Genomic DNA, 21,186 nt, shown 5'->3' on the forward strand with positions numbered 1-21,186 from the left:
CGCATAGCACGTCAGGGGGTGGCAATCGAAAGTTAAGACCAAAGGTCTGGCTCATTCCATCCATGTCCAGGGAGGCATCACAGGGTACAAAAATGGAGAGGGCCCAAGCTGGAGGAAGCGGACCAGGACATGACATTGGATATATGGGCAACGATAAGAGTCAAGGTCTTCCGGAGCATAGGAACTTATCAAAAGCATGGTTAATAGAGCCATGGAAGGGCCTGATTCGGCCTGTCTTTAATATGAGTATTGTGAGTCACCAAATAAGTATAATTAATTAACGGTGGAATTTACCTGGCTCCTCTGATATTTTCTGGGATGTGACCAGCATACGACCCGTCTGCCTACATGAAAGTTAAGGAAAAGATATCCTTTACAGGAACTTCAATTGAGGAAGAAATGATTCTCTGGAACATATCGTCCACTTTAGAACATACTGCATTAGCTTTCCCTTGAGCCTTCCTATAATTTCCTCGAAAAAATATTGACCTCAGGAGTGCTAAGGAAGTTCAAATAAATGTCTTCTCATGAACAGAGGGCCCTTTCTCTGATTTTGTTGCTCTCATCTACATTAGGAAGCTTCGGCTTGGTTTCTCTTGCGCTCTAAACTGCTGAGTGATGGCCTCTAGCGTTCCCTGCCCACAGCAGATAAAGCTGACAAATGTGTTTGAGACTTTGGAGTAAAGCAAACAGAAGCAAATAAAAGCTAAAATTCGAATGGAGGCAACGCAATTAGATTAATCTACAGCCCGGTTTATGAAGGAAAACTAATTATGAATCAGATGTATAGTTTTCAGGGAAATTTTATGCAAGGTACATTGTATGTACTTCTTGTAATAAATTGCAGAAAAGCGTGCGTGTGCGTGCACACACACGCACACGGGTCTAGTAATTGAGGTCTACCGGGAGCTATGTGTTAACTTTAGATTTAAATTTGCCTCCAGTTTTAGAAGGCCTGCCGGTATTAAATTAGAAAGATCTGACTGCACGACTCTACAGTTGGTTTTTGGAGCTCATTGCCTGCAATTAAGGCAACCACGAGGAGGATTTTGTTTGTATAGAAGCCGCAGAGTGAGGTGTAAAGTTGACTGATGATGGATGCATTTGATCAATTGAGATAGTCAACCAGAATAATGTAGGCCAAACAGAGCTCTTTTTTCATTCATTAAAGGTTTTCAAGAGTCTGAATTTTCTGAATGATTATTTCAACTGTCTTCAGACTGTGTCAGCGTAAGTACGACTTCGAATTACGTACCATCTGGAAAATGCTGGAATTCCTTTGTAGATTGTTATTTTGCTTAAAAAAATCTGATAAACATTTAAAATCAATACTTTTTTTTTTTATGTAAAAGTTACCCCAATAATACCGAACCAGCATACTGAGTTACTTTTTCAAGCCCGGGACAAGAAGCCCAGTTTCTATCATTTTTCTTCCTGCTTCAAACCTGCAAAGGCAAAAGAAAGGAAGGTCACCTGACTTTTAACACTCTGGGTGCTGGACACCAAATCCTCCCGTTTCTCTCTTTTTTGGCCAGGCTCTGACTGCCCAGTGGTTCTAATTACCTAGTTTCTGTTTTCTTGCCAATAAGATCCAGGTCAGGCTAAGTTTTACTTCTTCGTTGCCTTAAAACTGAGTCTCTGACTGTCACCCTGCTGGGGCTGGGGATTCTGCCCTGCAAGTACTCCTAAAAACACAATTTTGTCCCTTGTTTTCATTCTTTGTAACGCCATTAACCTTTCCAAGGTCTCTGTTCCCCGGGATGCACCTAGAAACTTGCCAACCATCCAGTGCCCTTTCAACTCAAGACGTCTCCCCCTCCTCCTCCAGGTTTATCTCCCTGATACCAGGGCTTGTCTGGCACCTGTTTCAACACCCCCCCCCAACCCTCTCCCCCACAGGCTGACTGAGTCCCTCCTCCTACCTTTCTCAGGGAGGGAGTACCTTCTTACCGACCAAACCCAGTATTGCAGAGTTACTTTCAAGTATTATCATCTAGCAGTCTGTCCTTATCGATAAATCACAAGTGGGAAATGTGTAAATTCTGTCCTCCTGACTCCATGAAAGTTCCTAATAAAGCAACTGAAAATGGCATAATTTTATTGTTTCTTATAACTCACTAAAAAAAAAAAATTATAGGGGTGCCCGGGTGGCTCAGTTGGTTAAGGTTCTGACTTCGGCTCAGGTCATGATCTCATGGTTTGTGAGTTCGAGCCCCGCGTCCGGCTCTGTGCTGACAGCTCAGAGGCTGGAGCCTGCTTCAGATTCTGTGTCCCTGTCTCTTTCTCTCTGCTCCTCCCCAGCTCACATTCTGTCTCTCTCTGAAAAAAAAATAAATAAACTTAAAAAAAAATGTTTAAAAAATTATATAAATCACAGCATCAAGCAGGACTTTGGTGGAGTTAGATGAGACTGGTGGATTTTGGTGAGAAATAAGGAGTGAAATAAAGACTACAAATAAGACCCTACCTACATGTCTTGGTTCTCTACAGCTGCAGTAATGTGTTACAAACAACAAAACTATAGATGTTTCGTTGGGAATCAACTATATAAGCATTTATCTCTGATCTATCAGTGGTTAGATGGCTCTGCTGATCTTAGTTCGCCTTTTTCACTCACCTGGGGCCTCAGTCAGGGCAACCGAGACACCTCTCTGCTCCCTGGGCCTTCAGCTTCAGCAGGCATCCCAGGCATGATCTCAAGGTGAAGGTGGGGCAGCAGACGTGGGAGCCAGGACGCATGCGCGTCTGCTGCTGTCTCATTGGTGGAAGCCAAGTCACGTGGCCAAGATCAGGGTGGGCCACGAGCGTGGTCAATCCACACTAGATAAGCCAGGTATGCAAGAGTGCTTCAGTGGATGGTTTCTTGTGTTGGAAAGGGGCCGGGGAGAGGCACTGATCAGCTGCTGAAAGGAATCCTGCAGGTCTCAAACAGGACTCCTCCAGCCAAATCGGTTCATCATTTTTCATAACCTCCCAGAATTATAGGTCTTATCGTAAGCAACAGACATCCATCGCTTTGGACGGAGGTTTCCATTAAGAAGGAAAACCCCCCAAAGAGTTTTCTTATTATAGAGAAGTTACGGTGCTCTTGAAATCCAGGCAAATGTTTTCTATTATTGACATGACACTAATGCCTTACAAAAATGGCAACAAGTATTTACTTTTAAGATCTCTGTTGAAAGTAATATTTGTCTTTTCCACACATCGGTCCTGGGGATGGTTCTGTTTAGGAAACCAAACCAAAGCAACCCAGACGAGTTTGAGTGAAGCCAGCGTCTGTTGCTTTTGCTTCATGGGAATCTGTCACCAGGACCACATTCCATTTGCCACCAAAGCGTGGCTGGTTGGAAGCAACATGCGATGTATGTGGTTTCAGAGGCTTATCTTCCTTCCAGGAGCCAATCTTTCTTCTTCTAGTCTCCCAGCCGCCTCTTGGGAATTCCTTGTGGGCCCTATATCCCTTTCCTGAACATTCCACCATAGTACCATTCCTAAAATAACTTCCCCCCAGGCAAGGCATTTTGCTTAGGATATTATTTCACCATTTCCTCACTCATCAATATTTAATAGTCTGTCACATACTTTCACATTCCTGGAAGTTAATGCTTTTGCTAAGGTGTTAATAAATAAAATGGCTACCACATAGTAGTTATGTTTAAAAGGAATCCTTTAATGATTTATGATGGCTTAACCTATTTCGAGCCTTATGGCACTGCTGAAGAAAAGACTTGAGGGCGACAAGTATTGAAATATATTTTTCTGATTTAAAAATACTATGAATTCCTTTTTGATGATTAAAAGACTAAACACTATGAACAAAATGCAACCACTCATAATCTCACAAAGGGATCAACTATTCACCTTTTTTTCATTTTAGAATCTATATGCGTATGTGTATTAGCGAAACTATATGAAATTGCCAATATTGAATTGTTTTTTGAGCTACAAAAACAACAGTTTCATATGTTTTAACCTTATAGTAGTGATCATTCCTGCTATCAGTAATGCTTCTGCAGAGAAACAGAACCAACAGGATGGATGGATAGGTGATCTATCTATTATCTATCTGTCTATCATCTATGTATCTATGTATCTAGTTATCTATCCATTTTAAGAGAGGGGGTGGGAAATGATTGAGGGAGAGGCAGAGGGTTTCTTTTTTAAGGAATTGTCTCATGACTGTGGGGGCTGGCAAGTCCAAAATCTGTAGAGCAGGTTCAAGGAAGAGTAGATATTTCTGTTTTGAGTCTGAAATCTGCAGGATTTCTAAGTTGTAGGCTTGGGGCAAAATTGCTTCTTCTTCAGGAAATTGGCCTTTGCCCTTAAGGCATTCAGCCAACTGAATGTGGCCCACCCACATTATAGTATTTTATGGTACAGTAATCTGCTTCACTCAAAGTCTACAGATTTAAATGTTAATCACATCTAAGAAATACATTCCCAACAACATCTTGACCAGTGTTTGACCAAATAACTGGGCATCATGACCTAGCAAATTTGGCACACAAAATCGATATCACATTCTTTAGAAATCTTTCTGCATTCAAGTTTTTTACTATTAAAAATAAATGGCAATAATTATCCTGCTAAATAGAGCTCTGTCTACATCTTTGATCAGTGTATTATGTCTATAAGAAGAGAAATCACTGGTCCACTCAGCAAAAGCAAATATCTCTCCTAGCTGTGAGGATACTAGGACATCTGAAATAATTTGTCTCTGTAGGCATGGGTTCCAACACACGAGGTCTGTCTTTCTGTCTTGTAGCTGTTTCTGCAGTCAGTTGGTGGGATGGTACCTAACTGTGGAACCGGGGCATTCAAGATTGGGAAGTCAGTGGCTGATTGAGGATAAATTGATACAAATATCAATAGCTCTTTTTTTTTTTAAGTTTATTTATTTATTTTGAGAGGCAGGGGGGAACATGAGAGTGGGGGAGAGGCAGAGAGAGAGGGAGAGAGAGAATCCCAGGTAAGCTCTGCACTGTTGATGCAGAGCCCAAAACAGGACTTGAACTCATGAACTAGGAGATCATGACCTGAGCTAAAGTCAAGAGTCAGAGCTCAAAGAACTGAGCCACCCGTGTGCTCCACAAATATCAAGAGATCTAGAAGACAAAGGCTGCTCTTGGAGTCTTAGGCTTGTTTTAATAGCTTGAAAAGTTGATAGCAGATACAACGTTTTATATACATTATTTTATTTGTTCCTCAGGACAGTCTTATGAGATAGATACTATTATTATGGCCACTTACAGTTAGAGAAACTGAGGTTAGAGAAGCTAATGACCTTGAATAAGAACAAGTAGGCTGTTGAATATTAATTTACTGATGAAGTATGTGATGTCATTAATTTCTCTATTGCTGGCAAGTGGAGAGGGTGGCTTTGTTTAGCTGCTGGCTAAACTTCTGGGAGCTGGGAGATCTGGGATTGGCTGCTGTCATTTCATCGTGGAGGTACACACTGACTTGCAAGCCAGAGAGAGTTGTCACAGCCCAAAGCCCAGAGGGCTGAGCAAGTGTGTTTTCGGGTTATTTATTGAGTATTTAGACATCATCTTATTATCTCACTGGGCAAAGACCTAGAGGTGTATTTCTGATTGAAAGACCAATGCATGAGGAAAAAGAGTAGTGTGTATTTGCCACAATAGAAATGGAATAGAAGTCAAATGCCACACTTGCGAGTGTGTGAATGACTCTGTGTGTGTATATGCGTGTCTGTGCATATGTGTGCACACACTATGCTTTTGAAGCAAGACCGTTATAGCATAGAGGACAAATTATAGAATTACAGAATATTATCTCAGGAAAGAACCTTGGAGATCATCTAACATATCCCCTTGTATTTTGGTTGTGGAAACTGATGCCTGGAGAGATTGAGTGCTCAAAGTCGATTACTCACTTCTCCCTACTACTGCACTGATATAAAATCGTACTTGTATACTGAGAATATGACTTCAGTGAAACATATATCTTTGGGTTTTCTGGACAGTGCCATTTTTCAACCTACTTTGCCATTGACTCCAAATCTATTGATGTGTTCTAGACATTCATATTTCAGGACTCAAACTATATCTGCAACACCATATTTCACCCTCAGAAGTGGCACACAAAGGTTCCTGGTGAGACTATTTGTTCCAACAGTCTTTGAATGGAAAATATGTTCACCATAATCGTGACTGAATGTGCTTGTTTCCAGGCCAACAGAGGAAGAAGAATCATAATTTTCTTTTCTGAGATGTTTTTGCTGTTATCATGGCACCTCTAATCTTGCTCTCCTGGGTTTCTGCTCCCCCATTCTCTCTTTGCACTTTTTCTACTGGAGGGACTTGGTTGATCTCTGTTGAAGTGATGGCCAGAAACTGGGTGGGGATGTCAATGAGTTCAGTTGAGAAGTAAAGTGCTAGAGTCACCATAGAAGGGAGAGCTGCAATGTGTGAATCATTACTTCACATGTGTACAAGATGTTAGATTCATCTAGAACAAGTGTCCCAGTTGGCTCCCAGCATAGCTACAAGTCCTTGCCCGGATGGTGGCTTCAGGGTTCAAGTTCACTTTAGAAGCCAATAGTATGTCAATTCTTCTCTTCCAGCAAGAAGAATTAAACTCAAGAAAGCATCTTGCTTGGAGACAATCACAATTATAGCATCATATTCTTCCAGGAATATGCAGACATTTATAGCCACTGCACATTTAATTTTGTATGAGGAACCGTGGGGGGCTTTGTTAACTCCACTTTATGGATAAACTGAGTCCCAGAGTACATGTCAGATGTGTCAAAAGCCCCTTGGTAGGTTTTGGGACCAAAAGAAGGATTGTGGCACCACGTCTCTGGGTACCCTGCCTTGTCCTATTTCCTAGGAAGAATCACCTTCCACAAAGAACAACAGTCGCAGAGGGGAGTCACTGCTGCAGGAAGTGGTCAGAACAGCTGCCCCCAGGATGAATGGGACCACGGAGAGGATGCATCCCCACTGTATTGAACTCTTTCTTCATTAGAACTGAGCCCGTGGCAGATGTGTTCCTCTAATAACATGGTCTCAGAGTTGGAGAATAGGTTTCCTACAAGAGCGAGAGATTTGTGATCAAGGAAATCATTTGTCTTTCTTCCTCCATAGAAGCCCTGTACCATTTAGTTACAGGACTGGTAGTTTATCTTGGGTGATTCTCATTCTTTCCTCACAGAACAGCTTAATCCAGGATCATTTTTATAACTTCCAGGCTGTGGCAGCCTCTTGAGATTCTGCACAATGGGCTTAAGCTATATGTGAACAAAATTTTTTGGTTGATGTCCTATTAATGAGACCCAGCAGGAGAAAGTCACTAAACCACGAAAGCTAATCATCACATCTCTCTTGTTCCTACAGGACCAGTCGGCTAATCTTGCCAGCTATAAATTAAGGAGACAGGGGAGATCATATATCTTATCACATTGAAGGGAAAATACAATGTCAACTGCAGTAGAGGAAATGGAAAACAAGAGATCGAGGCTACCGTTCTACTGGGAAGGTGGGATGTTTGGAAGAGGATGCAAACCACTGCCCCAGTGTCATTTCTCTAATCAGAAGCATCTTACTCTGGATGGGCACCGGGAAGAATGAGGTCAAGGTCCAGACATCAAACGTTAGGTGACCCCATTGGCAGCTGGCTGCAGCCAGCTCGTCATAGATGGTGCCATCCAACCCAAGGGAGAGCCTGGGGAGTGGACATGAATGGACTTGTGTAAATGTAGCTCTAGCATTACAAATGCAATGCAGAACAGTTGTTCTACAAAAAGCTTTGTATTTGTATTGACAGAGCAAACTTCGATACAGAAGAAACCCACATTCTGTCATGGCATTAGTTGAACCTGTGTGATAGAGGAACATTGTTGCCCTCAACAGTCGAGGGTCCTGGCTTGTATTTACAGATCTGCCCTTACGGCATTGCAATGCTGCATAAGTCACTGGGATTTTCAGAGTCTCCATCTTTTCATCTGAAATATGGGAACAATTAAACGAGATACATTTATGAAAATCACTCAGTGCATTGTTTTTTCATACGTAGAAGCTCTTAAGTACCTAGCTTACAGAGTTCTTAGGGGGATTGAACGAGCTGCTATCTATGAAGTGTTGCATAAATGTAAATCCTTACACATATGTAAGCTATTAATATTATCTCTTCTTTATATGTGTGTGCCCATGCGCAGGTGTGTGCACATACATATGTATGAGAGAGAGGTTGCGTGTACAACTCTGTGTATTTGTCTACTTAGTTTGTAGCTCTATGTATAGGAGAGCTTAATTCAATGTGAAAAAGCGAGCAATGCCATATCTAATATTTTAAAATAATCAATTCCATTTAAACCACAGAATCACAGGAGAATTACATCAGCCTCCTGGAGGCTGCAATGTGGCTCTGGGTGAGATTGGATCTGCCACTCTGAACCTCCAAACCGAGTGAATGTGCGCGTGTGTTTTAATGGGTTTCCATGGCGGGTTGACCTTTCCAGTACATAGGTGAGCCGACTTAAGTTCCTGGATCTGAAACCTTCTGAGGCACGCATGGCCCCGAGGGTGGAAGGTATTTTCTAATCAATAACACTTCAAGTCAGCAAAAACCTACATAAGCTCCATTTTGCAAAATCTTATAACACTTTGTGACAAAGTCATTTATGAATGTTCTTTAGCATTTAAAAGGCTCTTTGTATACTCTGTCAGCATTCCAAGCAATGAATTTTGCTTGATTTTTAAGGAGGAGAAAAGTCTTGCATTTAATTTTTAAAGGAGTGCATGAATACATTTCATTCGGCTTTAGTTGGCAACATCTGTTGTTTATTTCAGAGTTGGACTCATGAAATGTGAAATCTACCAGGGGCCTCAGAGACTTTTGAGTCCAGTGGCTTTTGAACTGGGCTTTGCAGAGCATCTACGGAGGTGCCTCTGGCTCCCCGAAGGCAGGGACAGAGGAGTTTACTGATTGGCAGGGCTCCAAGAACACCAGCCCCTTCAACCGAGGCAGCAGCATTTTTAAATGATTCACATATTACAGCTCATTATATAATTTTGTTTCACAACTTTTGTTTTGTTTAGAAAGTTTTGAAAACCACCGATCTATTCCAAATCCTTCATTTCACAAGTAAGGATTCGAGGCTTCAAGAGAAGTACGTTTTGTTTAAAGTTACACATTTAGTATATCAACAGAGTCCAGGTCTAGTGATTCATACTCAGTATTACCTCAGCTACGTGAGAGAGTGTTGGGGGGAAGGAGAACAAGCAGTGCCCACCTTTCATCTAAAGGTAGGGAAAGTCCTGACGGATGGGTGCTTATGCATCGGTGTTGATTCACTCATGACTTCATTTATTTATTCACCTAGCAAGCTCTTGAGGTGTCAAGGGGCAATAGGGAACAAGAAGACCCCAGTTCTGACTTTGAGTAAGCAGTCGTGTCAGAGAGAAACACAGACGTGTTCTTATTACGCACAAGACAAGGAAATGAAGCTTCAAGTTCAACACCAAGTTTAAGTGTGTTTTACTCTTTGACGCAGAACTGTTCACCTTCCTCATCCTTCCAACCTTGGAGAGAGAATGGACCTTGATACACAAGAAGCTGGAGGGATGTTGGCAGGGTGAGGGAAGGAGGGGGCGGATGCAGGGAGGGGAGACGTGGAGGCGAGGCCAGGTGTCACGGTCTCAGTAAGCTGTAGTTAGATGTTCGGATCTAATTTAAAAACAACAGAGAGGAACTGATGGGTCATGAACAAGGGAAAGACATGATCCCTCTGTTTAAATATCTGTCTAGATGGCGTGATATCACAAAAACTGAAGGTCAGTGTCTGTCGGGGTATGTCAATTCTAGCATGTTTGCTGTGGCACCCAGCACCTGGTAGGTACCCCACTGTTGGTACGGTGACAGGTTTAACAGTGCAAATAAGCAATAAGAAAGAACTACTGTTTTTGAAGGAACATTGAATGAACCCATAGGTTGGAAACATACAGCATCTAGACCTCATCAAGTGTTGGAAAATGCGATCTCCCCACTGACAGAACTCAAATACAAATAGGTTCATCTCTGTATACCTTCTCTTCAGCCACACAAATTTAAAAGTTTAGCATGCCATGAATTTTGAGATGACATACGCTGATGAAAATAATTTGAAAATGAGGCAACTAGGAGCCGACGAAAGTAAAGCAGCAAGTGTAGGAAAAGTGGGAATGTTGCAATGTACCCTTGGAGAGCCAAAGCGATGCTGGATGCTGAGGCAAAGCAAAGCTGGGCCTTGAGGCTACTGGGAGTAGCAAGAGACTGGCAGAGGACTAACAGCATGGTGTGGGCTGAGACCTCTGCTCAGTGCTGAGGTTCAATGGCATGAAGTTATAAGGATTGATTGGTTTATTTTTGAGACAGAGAGTGAGACAGAGAGAGAGAGAGAGAACATTAACAGGGGAGGGGCAGACAAAGAGGAATACAGAGGATCTGAAGCAGTCTCTGTGCTGTCAGCACGGAGCCTGATGAGGGGCTTGAACCCATGAACCGTGAGATCATGACCTGAGCCAAAGTCAGACACTCAACTGACTGAGCCACCCAGACTCAGTCCTCTATTTTTCTCTCTCTCAAGCATTTAAGTGACTGTACCTGGGACTGTAATAGGGCATAAGAGAAAGGAGAAAGAAACGCTACACATCTAAATTCAGGAAGCATTGGATATCTAGATACTGGGGGAAAAAAAATCTAAGTCAATGCAAGTTATATGGAATAAAAGCCAAATGGAGAGGAAACGTATCATTGGAGGCATAAGGGATAAAAGTACTAAAAATTTTCTAGCAAACAAAGGGCAATGTCTAGAAAGAAATTCTGTCGTATTTGTTATTAATAAGTTTTAATAGCACCCAGTTGATTGGATGTGTGTTCTAGGTGCCTTGCTTTGCAGAAAGTGTAGAGTGGTGACCAAATCCAATGAGCTCTCTGTCCTCATGGTTGTTGCCTCTAGTAGGGGGATACATCGATGAAATAAATTCATGCACCGATGTTATAGAAAAATCATAATTTGTGATAATGCCATAAAGGATCATAAAGGAGAACCAGGAAGAAATCATGGAAAAACAACTTAGAGTGGAAGGGTCAAGGAAGAAGTGACATTTGAGATAAGAACAGGCAAACTTGGCTTTTGTGCACCTTGTGTTCATGCGTCCTTGTAGGTGCCCACATGGAATGTGCAAGAAAATAGCAGAAGGGGATAAAATGTCTCCCTCCACGGCCTCCCGGTATCCTTCTGTCTAGTGTTGGGTGAGGATGATTGAGAAAGTAAGTGAATCGATGAATGGATGGGCATTCTTCAAGAAACTTTGTTTGAGTGCGTTCTGGAGCCCGGAAGTGGTGTGAATGCCTGAGGTTGCATGGGTAGCCCTCTTCCTGGCACACATCAGCACTCGATAACACCCCATCAACGCACCACCGTTTACTCACTTATCAGATCATCTAATTTTCACTTAGCGAAAAGAATAGCGAAAAGAGACATGTTGGGCTTTCCTTATGGCCACCAGTTCCTCATTACCTTGGTCACCCTGTCGGTTATTGTCTGCAGGTTAGCGGTTTAAATGCTTTCAGAATTTCTTCCTGCCAGTTTTTGCATATCTATAAAGTTAACCAACAGTTTTTTTTTCCTAAATAACAAAGGAGAAAAGTCATGTGGATTCAGATGCAGCTTAGGAATATTATGATTTCCTTATTTAACACACTAACCCTTTCCAGCATTTTAAATAGAGGCAATTTTTCAATAAAAACATACTTTTCCAATATGCCTGCCCTACTTAGAGTAGGTTGAGATAGTATTCCTGCGAGGTATACCAACGTCTATATTTTCATACTCTTAAGAACTTTCTGGCCTCATTTTTTTTTTCCCCCAGCAGGAATTACTTTGCTCGGAGTGTTCAGACATCGCTAAAATGTTTTATTTACTTTTTTTTTTTTTTAATAATGACTTTCGTGAGTGAGTCATACATTAAACTTAATCATCGGGACTCAGAAAATGGACAAGAACTGAAAAACACATACATGATTTGACCTTACTAATTATGAGGAGGAAGCTCTGTGCAGGTGTCTTCCTGTGGTTAATGGCCAGACTCCCGAGAGCCCGAGAACACTGCGAGTTACAATGTGTTTCTACTCACAAGACAGTTCGGTAAAGTGAAAACACCCTGTGCATGGCTCAGTACTTATGCTAAAATACAGTTGGTTGTTTATAATCACCTACATGTCGAGATAGTGTATGTTGTGTTTGATGCGGGTGTAGGCAGTTTAATTGGCCTCCATAGAATTTAAGCTAGTGGGGGAGGAGAAAAACAAATATAGGGCTTAGCAGCAGTATTCATCTAGTTGGAAGGCTGAATATTCTCTTTCCTAGGATCAAAGCATCTCTGGTTTGGAAATTAATTTTTTTTTTAATGTTTATTTATTTTTGAGACAGAGAGAGACAGAGCACAAACGGGGGAGGGTCAGAGAAAAAGGGAGACACAGCATCTGAAACAGGCTCCAGGCTCCGAGCTCTCAGCACAGAGCCCGATGGGGGGCTGGAACTCACAGACCGTGAGATCATGACCTGAGCGGAAGTAGGAAGCTCAACCGACTGAGACACCCAGGCTCCCTTCTGGTTTGGAAATTAAAACACGCGCACATTTACACACTCACATAAACACCAAAACAAACATCTAATAAAAAAGGCCTGATAATGGGGGCGCCTGGGTGGCTCAGTCGGTTAAGCGTCCGACTTCGGCTCAGGTCATGATCTCACGGTTCGTGGGTTCGAGCCCCGCGTCTGGCTTTTTGCTGACAGCTCAGAGCCTGGAGCCTGCTTCGGATTCTGTGTCTCCCTCTGTCTTTGCCCCTCCCCCACTGGCGCTCTGTCTCCCTCTATCTCAAAAATAAGTAAACATTAAAACAAAAAATTAAAAAAGAAAAAAAAAGGCCTGATAATTGAAACTGGAGGCAGCTCCTTCAGCAGAGGCTGCAAATCTGCCATTAGAAGGACCGCTCTTTCCCCCAGGTCAGCTATTTTGGTGGTACTAATAATTGGGAGAAAATCCAAAGCCCCAGTGAGCTGAGACACTTCAGCCACATGGCCATTAACTATTCAGGTCCTGCGCACTCCAGCGAAGATGGGAGTCACTGTCTGGGTCCAGTGACAGCAGCAGGGCACAATCCGTGTCCATTCTCCCAGGGTGTGTTCCCTCCCCCATCCTCAGCACTAGGCACGGGCATCTCGTCCTCCTTTTTGGGACTCATCCTTCACTTGGCTTCCAGGAACACATACCCTCCTCATTTTCCTCCTCCAAGTCCACCTCTCTTTCCCTGGTTCCTCTGCTGAGCCTTCCGGATCTTTCTTATCTCTGACTGTGGGTGTGTCTCAGAATTCAGCCCTCAGGTCTCTCCTCACCACAGACACTCATCTTTTTGGTGAGCTCATTCCGTCTGGTGGACTGAAGCCATCCAGATGGCAAAGGGGCCCTGATTTTCTGTCCAGACCGGGATTTTCTGGCTCGTATAACTAACTATTGACCAAGTGCACTTATCTAACAGTGGAGCTTTTGGCCTCCCCCCCACCCCCCCACCCTATGTCCTCCTTCCAGTTGCTCAGGCCAGAAACTGGGTGTCCTCTACAGGAACTCCTTTTTTGCATCTCCCCGTCTAATTAGTCAGCAAATCCTTTGAATTCGGCCTTAGCAGAACTCCAAACAGAACGTCCATATTCCAACTCCTTTAAAATTTGTATTGCTTGGCCTTGGTCTGCACTGGCCTCATCCCTAGATGGGATTATGACAACAGCCCTCTAACTGGTCCCGCTTCTTTAGCACTTACTTCTAAAAGTCTACCTTGAACATGCTGCCAGAGCGATCTTATTTAAAAACACGAGTCCCACTGTGACAATCATCTGCTCAAAACCCTCTGATGGCTTCCACGTGTCTCCTGGCGAAAACCCAAGTGCTCACAAACTCTGACAAAGCCAAAAAGAACCTTGTGGTTCATCTCTGATCTCACAGCTTTTAACTCTTCCCTTTGCTTCCTCTGGCAAAGCCATAGTGGCCTCTTTGCTTTTCTTAAATAAACCAAGCCTGCCGCTGCCTCATGGACTGTATCTCTGCTTTTGTATCATTTGGAGCCACCAAAACCTTCAGGTTTTTTCCTCCAAGTTACCTTCCCATTGTTCGCCTTCCTCAGTAGCTTCTATAAAATTGGAACATAAAATTCTGTACTTAATATTAATTAATTTTTAAAAATGTTTACTTATTTTTAAGAGAAAGAGAGAGAGAGAGAGAGCAAGTGGGGGAAGGGCAGACAGAGAGGGGGACAGATGATCCGAAGCGGGCTCTGCGCTGACAGCAGACAACCCCATGTGGTGCTTGAACTCACAAACCACGAGATCATGACCTGAGCTGAAGTCTGATGCTTAACCGACTAAGCCTCCCAGGTGCTCCTTAATATTGATTAATTTATTCATGTGTTTGTCTTATTATCTTAGAAAGAATCCTCCGTGAGCCTGTTGTCCCATTAAAAAAAAAAAAAAAGAATACTACTGGTGTTCACATTAGTCGATTAATTTGAGGATTTGATTTTGAAATGAATTAAAGCACTTAACATGATCCAAGGTACATAAGAAGATCTTCAACAGTGTCCATGATGATTCTGCGTCGTAGAAGGTTATGGTAGGTTCTATGGTAGCTATTTAGTTGCTCTGATAGAAACCCCTGTCTGCCAGGAAATATCAGGCATGTCCTCCACGCACAGGGAGCTAACAGGAGAAATATAGGTAGATAAATATGCATTTCTAATATAAAATAGCTGAAAGTATTCGTGAAATTTGGGTGGGTAGTTATAGAATTTTCCCGGGCCTTTTTAGTCAAAAGACTAACTGTAGTTAAAACCCATTGTGCCGCCTTGCACCAGCTTTTTGAACTTGAACAAATTATTTGACCTTTCTCATGCATAGAATAGAAACGAGGAGGAGGGTGCTGAACCTCTCACAGAGTTGTTGAAAAGATTAAATGAGATAGGATATGCAAAGCATTTACTAACGAGCTGACTCATTCCATAGTCCCCAACCGAATCTAACACAGCAAAAGGAATTTACGTGTCTAGAGGAAATCCTGTGGGGACCATTTAAAGCAAATTTTTGACGTGAGGTAAAGGGGTTGGCATATTTTAAAAAGATGAGAAGTGTGTAAGTAATTGTGGCAAAGAAAATTGAGAATTAATTCTTTGAATTTTGGCTGAGCTCAACGTTTTGCAGCAACCACGTTGCTATGTGTCTTCCATACAGCGGGGAAGGCTGCCTTTTCTGTATATTTTTGATGAATGGGCTAATACACTTGATACACTTGATTGAAAAAAGTAAAGTCAAGCTTGTCATGTATAAAATGGTTTGACTGTTAATATCCTGTCGCCACTGAAAGGAAAATTTCTAAGGACGTAGGCTGCAAATATACATCAGAATCGTGTAGATTTAGTAAGAAACAAAATTGAGCTCCGTAGTCTGTTACCAATATCAATCTGTCACTCCCCTAGTAGCCACTGGAACAACACAAGTGTCTTCTTTCCTAACTAGCCCATTAGAAAGTGTCCTCATTTCTGTGCAAAGACTCACGGTTTTCATAATTTGGATAATTATTGCTGAGTCTAGCTAGATTCCACCTCTCAGGACACACAGGTGTGCAGTTTTCTATTTTCTTCACACAGGCATCTCTACTTTTGTCTGCACTGTGGTCTGCTCTCAATTTCCAGATATTCAGTGTTCAATGATTGTAAAACAGACACCTTTTAAACATTACCTCCTTGGGGCGCCTGGGTGGCTCAGTCAGTTAAGCGGCCGACTTCGGCTCAGGTCATGATCTCGCGGTCCGTGAGTTCGAGCCCCGCGTCGGGCTCTGTGCTGACAGCTCAGAGCCTGGAGCCTATTTCAGATTCTGTGTCTCCCTCTCTCGGACCCTCCCCTGTTCATGATCTGTCTCTCTCTGTCTCAAAAATAAATAAACGTTAAAAAAAAAAATTAAAAAAAAAATTACCTCCTTGTTTGACAAGTGCTGTGTTAGATAACTGTTTTAAATGCTGACTTTTTTGGTGAATATATGCATTTTTTTTTAAATGAGTAGTGTCATATTTAAGGGTGCAACTTCTGAACGAAATGCATCAGATGTATGGAATTCTTGCTATTTCTGACAAATGATCCCCTTCATCCGAGGGGGAGGCAACCGCGCTTATGGGAACAACCCGGAGCCATGATCACTCCTGATTGTATCACTCTGGACTGGCAGCCCTTTCCACAATTTGAATGGTTTCCTGTTTGTTCCCTCCTACAATGTCTCTGCACCTTCATTAGAATGTATGGCTCATGAGGGCAGGAGCCCTGTTTGTCCTGTTCTCAGCTGTAATCTCAGGATCAAAAAGAACTGCTGACACTTAAGAGGAGCTTAATCAGTATTTGTTTGGTGAGTTGCAGATGGTTGAATTCAGCTTTAAAGAACGGAAGTCTATAAATGCATCACTGGCGAGTGTATGACTTTGAGGTACCATTTTGACTGACCTCTTAGAATGTGGTTATTTTATTTTTCATTTATTATTATTATTTTTAATGTTCATTTATTTTTGAGACAGAGAGAGACAGAGCATGAGCAGGGGAGGGGCAGAGAGAGGGATACACAGAATCCGAAGCAGGCTCCAGGCTCTGAGCTGTCAGCTCAGAGTCCGATGCGGGGCTCGAACCCACAGAGTGTGAGATCACAACCTGAGCTGAAGTCAGATGGTCAACCAACTGAGCCACCCAGGAGCCCCTAGAATGTGGACATTTTAAAGACCAGCTGCACAAGGCTGATGTGAGCCAGAGGAAGATGAGTGAGATTAGATCGAGTGGACGCCTGGCTTGTGTCAGCTGTGTTCTAGCAGATCAATGTTCCGGGCCCTGTCTAGTGGGGGGGGGGATGCTGAACCCCAGTAAGGTATATTGCCTCTTCAGTTTCCCTGTCAGAGTTACAGCAAGAGGATTAATTTGTGTTGAGAATTTAAGTTCTGTGAGCTTTTGCATGTGTTTACTTTGCACTAAGAATAGTGGGTAGAGAAATAGTGTTTGTTGCTCGTTTTTATCCACCCATACAACACTCCTACCTACCCAGACATGATGTGGTCTTGAATCATTGAAAGGCTTCTCATCAATTTTGAATCTGTTGCCTAAGAATAGTCAACTGGAAGGAAGTAATAAAGCATTCCCAAAGTGAAATCCTGTTTCTAAAGAAGATCGAGAGAGAACAATGAAAACAGTTTACATTAGAATCCGCTCCAGAAGCTCGCAAAGAAAAGACGTATTAAGGGGGAAACGTGGGCCACGTAGCCTGCGTTGTACGAGTGTCCGAGGCTTCATACGTGTGATAATCCCACGCATACGTCTGGGGCCTGGGATCTCCCTGCCTTATCTGACTCTCCCCGGAACCTCTAAGGCGACTGACCACCTCACCGCAAACCTGTTTGCACTTACAGCTATCACTCACTTTTCCCTTTTAACTTGTGCACCTATGATCGCACACAGACGGGAAAGGAACACAAGCTTTGGATTAGTGACCACGGCAAGAACAGTTTTCTGAATGAGGAAAACCAGGTTGTCGTTTCAGCTCTACAGACCAACTATTATGTGCTCACGTTTTTTGTTTTTTTTTCCTGAGCCTGATTTTCTCATCTGCTAAATAGTAATTCTAGTAACTATGTGTACTCCAGACAGTTTACATATGTCATCGCCTTAATCTTCACAATAACCCCGTATGACGTCTTTTCGATGAGCCTCCCTGACTGGGATTTGGTCCTGTGTCACCCAGGCCCCCCTTTCTCACGTGCTGTCATTGGGGGGATGAGGGCAGGCTATGAGTGACCTTCTCTCGAGAGCTGGACTCACAGTTTTTCAATTAAAGACCAGTCTGGGTCCTACTGTGAAGGGACTTTGCAGATGGAATTAAAGTCCCTGATCAGTTGGCTTCAAGCTAATAAAAATGTTTTTTTAATTTATTTTTGGAGAGCGAGAGAGAGAGAGAGAGCACAAGCAAGGGAGGGGCAGAGAGAGAAAGGGAAACACAGAATCTGAAGCAGGCTCCAGGCTCTGAGCTGTCAGCACAGAGCCCGATGCAGGGTTCGAACCCACGAACTGTGAGACCCTGACCTGAGCCAAAGTTGGACTCAGCCATCCAGGTGCCCCAACTTGGAGCTAATCAAAGACATTTGGAAGGCCTTTAACAAGATTGTTAGGCCTTCTTTTAGCTCAGAGATTCCAAACAGCGAGGGGTGTGCAATTGTGCTCTTTTACCTCTGGCTCTTCCTTCTGGACGGTGGCCTGTCGGTGGACAGCCAGCACCAGCTCTTGCCCATGGGGTTCCAACCTGCTCCTTCCTTTCCTGAGAGCTGCCCTAGGGACTTGAACCTTGTTTCACCTGCCCGCACAATGGTGCAAGCCAATTATTGAAATAAATCCCTTTACGTTGAACCCTGACTGCTATACCCCCAATGTGGCTAATATTTTCAACACTATTATGAAGGTAATGAAGCTTGAGAAGTTAACTATGTTACCTTGCATTTTGTAGTAAGCTCCAGTGTGGAGTTGACACTTTAGGCTATACTGCCTAGTACAACGGTGGCTGCCGAATAGTCTTGAAAATACCTTAGAAGATCAAATAAGAACATAGACTGGATCCCGGAGCCAGGCATTGTATTGATCTTGCTTACCACGGTAGCCCTGTTCTTGCAGGTCTGGCGTGTGATGCTATTTGTTTTTGAATGAATGAATAAATGGAAAGTGTAAGGTGCTAATCATATGTAGGTGTCACTATTACCAATAACAACATTTCACTTTGGGCTCTTACACAATCAGTCTTCGTCACAGCACTTTCTTTCGCATGCTTGAGACAATCTCCACCCCATTTTTTTCCTCTCTAGCTCAGAAATTTGGATGGAAAACCAAAGATTCGCAATCCTGTCTCAGTTTGACCACTGGCTTTGTTTCCTTGGCCCATCTGTAAGAACCCAGACGCAAGGTCCAAGAATATAAATGACAAGCCCAACAGCGTTCTCTCTACGTGTCACAGAAATGTCAGTAGGATCTTTAGATAATATCTGAATGCCTGGGATGCTTATCGTGGGCTTTGAGTGGTCACGATGGGCATGTGTCTGTATTTGGCACTGAGAGGGATCAAAAGGGCCTGTGGGTCTTGTACTTGAGGAATTTACGGTCAGGGTGAGACAGGACAGCAGCTCCAAAATGATCAGAGAAGTACGATCAGAGCCAAGTATAAAAATATGGATGCGTTTTGTGAACCTTCAGTAGAGCAATTGGGTTTTGATAGATTGACATGGTGACTCTTCTCTAAAGAGAGGGATTTTGCTTTTTAAAGTTACCTCTGGATCTCCAGCTCCTAGGACGATGCCTGGCTGAATGCAGGGGTTCCATTAATATATGTTTCAAATGATAAAGTTTCAGACTAGTTCACATATGCAGAAAAGAACACAAGTTTATCAGAGAGAAGGGCGGCAAGCATTCCAGACAGGGATGCGAAGAAAAGTACTAAATCTTCAGACGACCTTAAACTCTGGTGCTAACGTTTCTGTGAAAAAAAAAAAAAATCGGGTGGAGATTCTCTGTTGTACGATACCGGATTTCCTGGGCTGTGTTCAAAGTCATATTCTGATTCTGAAATATATCACTTCTTAAAAGAAAGAACTCTAGCTTGGGCTTTTACCAACGAGGTTTCCTCAAAGTGTAACACAGATTTCTCACCTACCTCTAAAAACAGATACAGTGGCCGGGCCTGACTTTGGGGATTCTTTAGAGGATCCTTTTTTCCAGTGTGATTGTTTTTTACCTGACCACAATTACCGGGAAGCTTGCAAGCCCTTTCTAGGGAATTGAAGACCAGTGAGGATTTGGAAGCAGCTCTAACCAGAGGCACTACGGTGTCCTGGGTAGAGAATTTCTGCAGAAGGTGGTGTCATTGACTGCTTCCAAAAGAAACATTCCTCTGTGGTCCGGGCAGGGACCCTAGGTTCTGCATGAGAGAGGGGAGGAGCCCAGCAGTATGAGGCTGGGCTGCTTCTTGAGCTTTTGGGGATTTTGATTTCATTTTGTTTTGACAGTTAGATCCATTGTACAAGCTTCCTGTTCTTTGTTTTCATTCCCAGTCTTAGGATGTTAATTACAGATTCCCTCTCACCTTTTTCAGAGATTCTGTCTCAAAGTTCAAGGCTGTCAGTCGAAATGCGTCCTCAGGCTGCATCGACACCGACGTGATCCTACGAAAATACCAATAAGCCCATTAAACAAAAGAGGAGTTAAGAGGGAATAAGACAAATTTCTCAGATATGAGCCATTTCACTGCAAGTGTCTTTCAGGTTACACTTGACTTGTGCATATAAAGAGTGTGGAGACAAGAACCAAAATCTAATAATTCATAGAGCACGAGTGAAATGTGACAACATTTTCATTGCTGAAAATGAAAAGGAAATTAATTGCTTGTTCTGTTGGGTTAAGAGAACGAATCGGGTTACCAAAACTTTAATTTAACCAGGAAGACACGTCTTTTGTTACCAAAAGACATGACTTTGTTTATCAATTACCTACGAAGTATCAAAGAATAAGATGCAGGAAAGAAGAATGCACTTAGTGTCCTGGCTTATTGGCTGCACAAGGAGTTTGGGTAGCTCCAGGCAAGCTATTTAACTTTTCTATGACTCAAATTACCCACACTTTGAGATGGTAAGCCTATTCTCCTCATCAAAAGCATTTACTGAGGGGCGCCTGGGTGTCTCAGTCGGTTAAGCGGCCGACTTCGGCTCAGGTCATGATCTCGCAGTCCGTGAGTTCGAGCCCCGCGTCGGGCTCTGTGCTGACAGCTCGGAGCCTGGAGCCTGTTTCAGATTCTGTGTCTCTCTCTCTCTGACCCTCCCCCGTTCATGCTCTCTCTCTGTCTCAAAAATAAATAAATGTTAAAAAATTAAAAAAAAAAAAAAAGCATTTACTGAGTGCCCAACTTTGCATGGTCCTGGGGTGTGAAAAAGAGAGAAAAAAGATAAGGAATTTCTAGAACATATACTAAAATAGATACAAGCATGACTGGATTTCTAACAAATTCACAGAGGTGGGCATTAATTAAAAATATTGTTTTGTTCATGTATCACACATATAGAAGTATATGC

This window comes from Panthera leo, chromosome A1 (assembly GCF_018350215.1).
Source record: "Panthera leo isolate Ple1 chromosome A1, P.leo_Ple1_pat1.1, whole genome shotgun sequence".
Lineage (NCBI taxonomy): Eukaryota > Metazoa > Chordata > Mammalia > Carnivora > Felidae > Panthera > Panthera leo.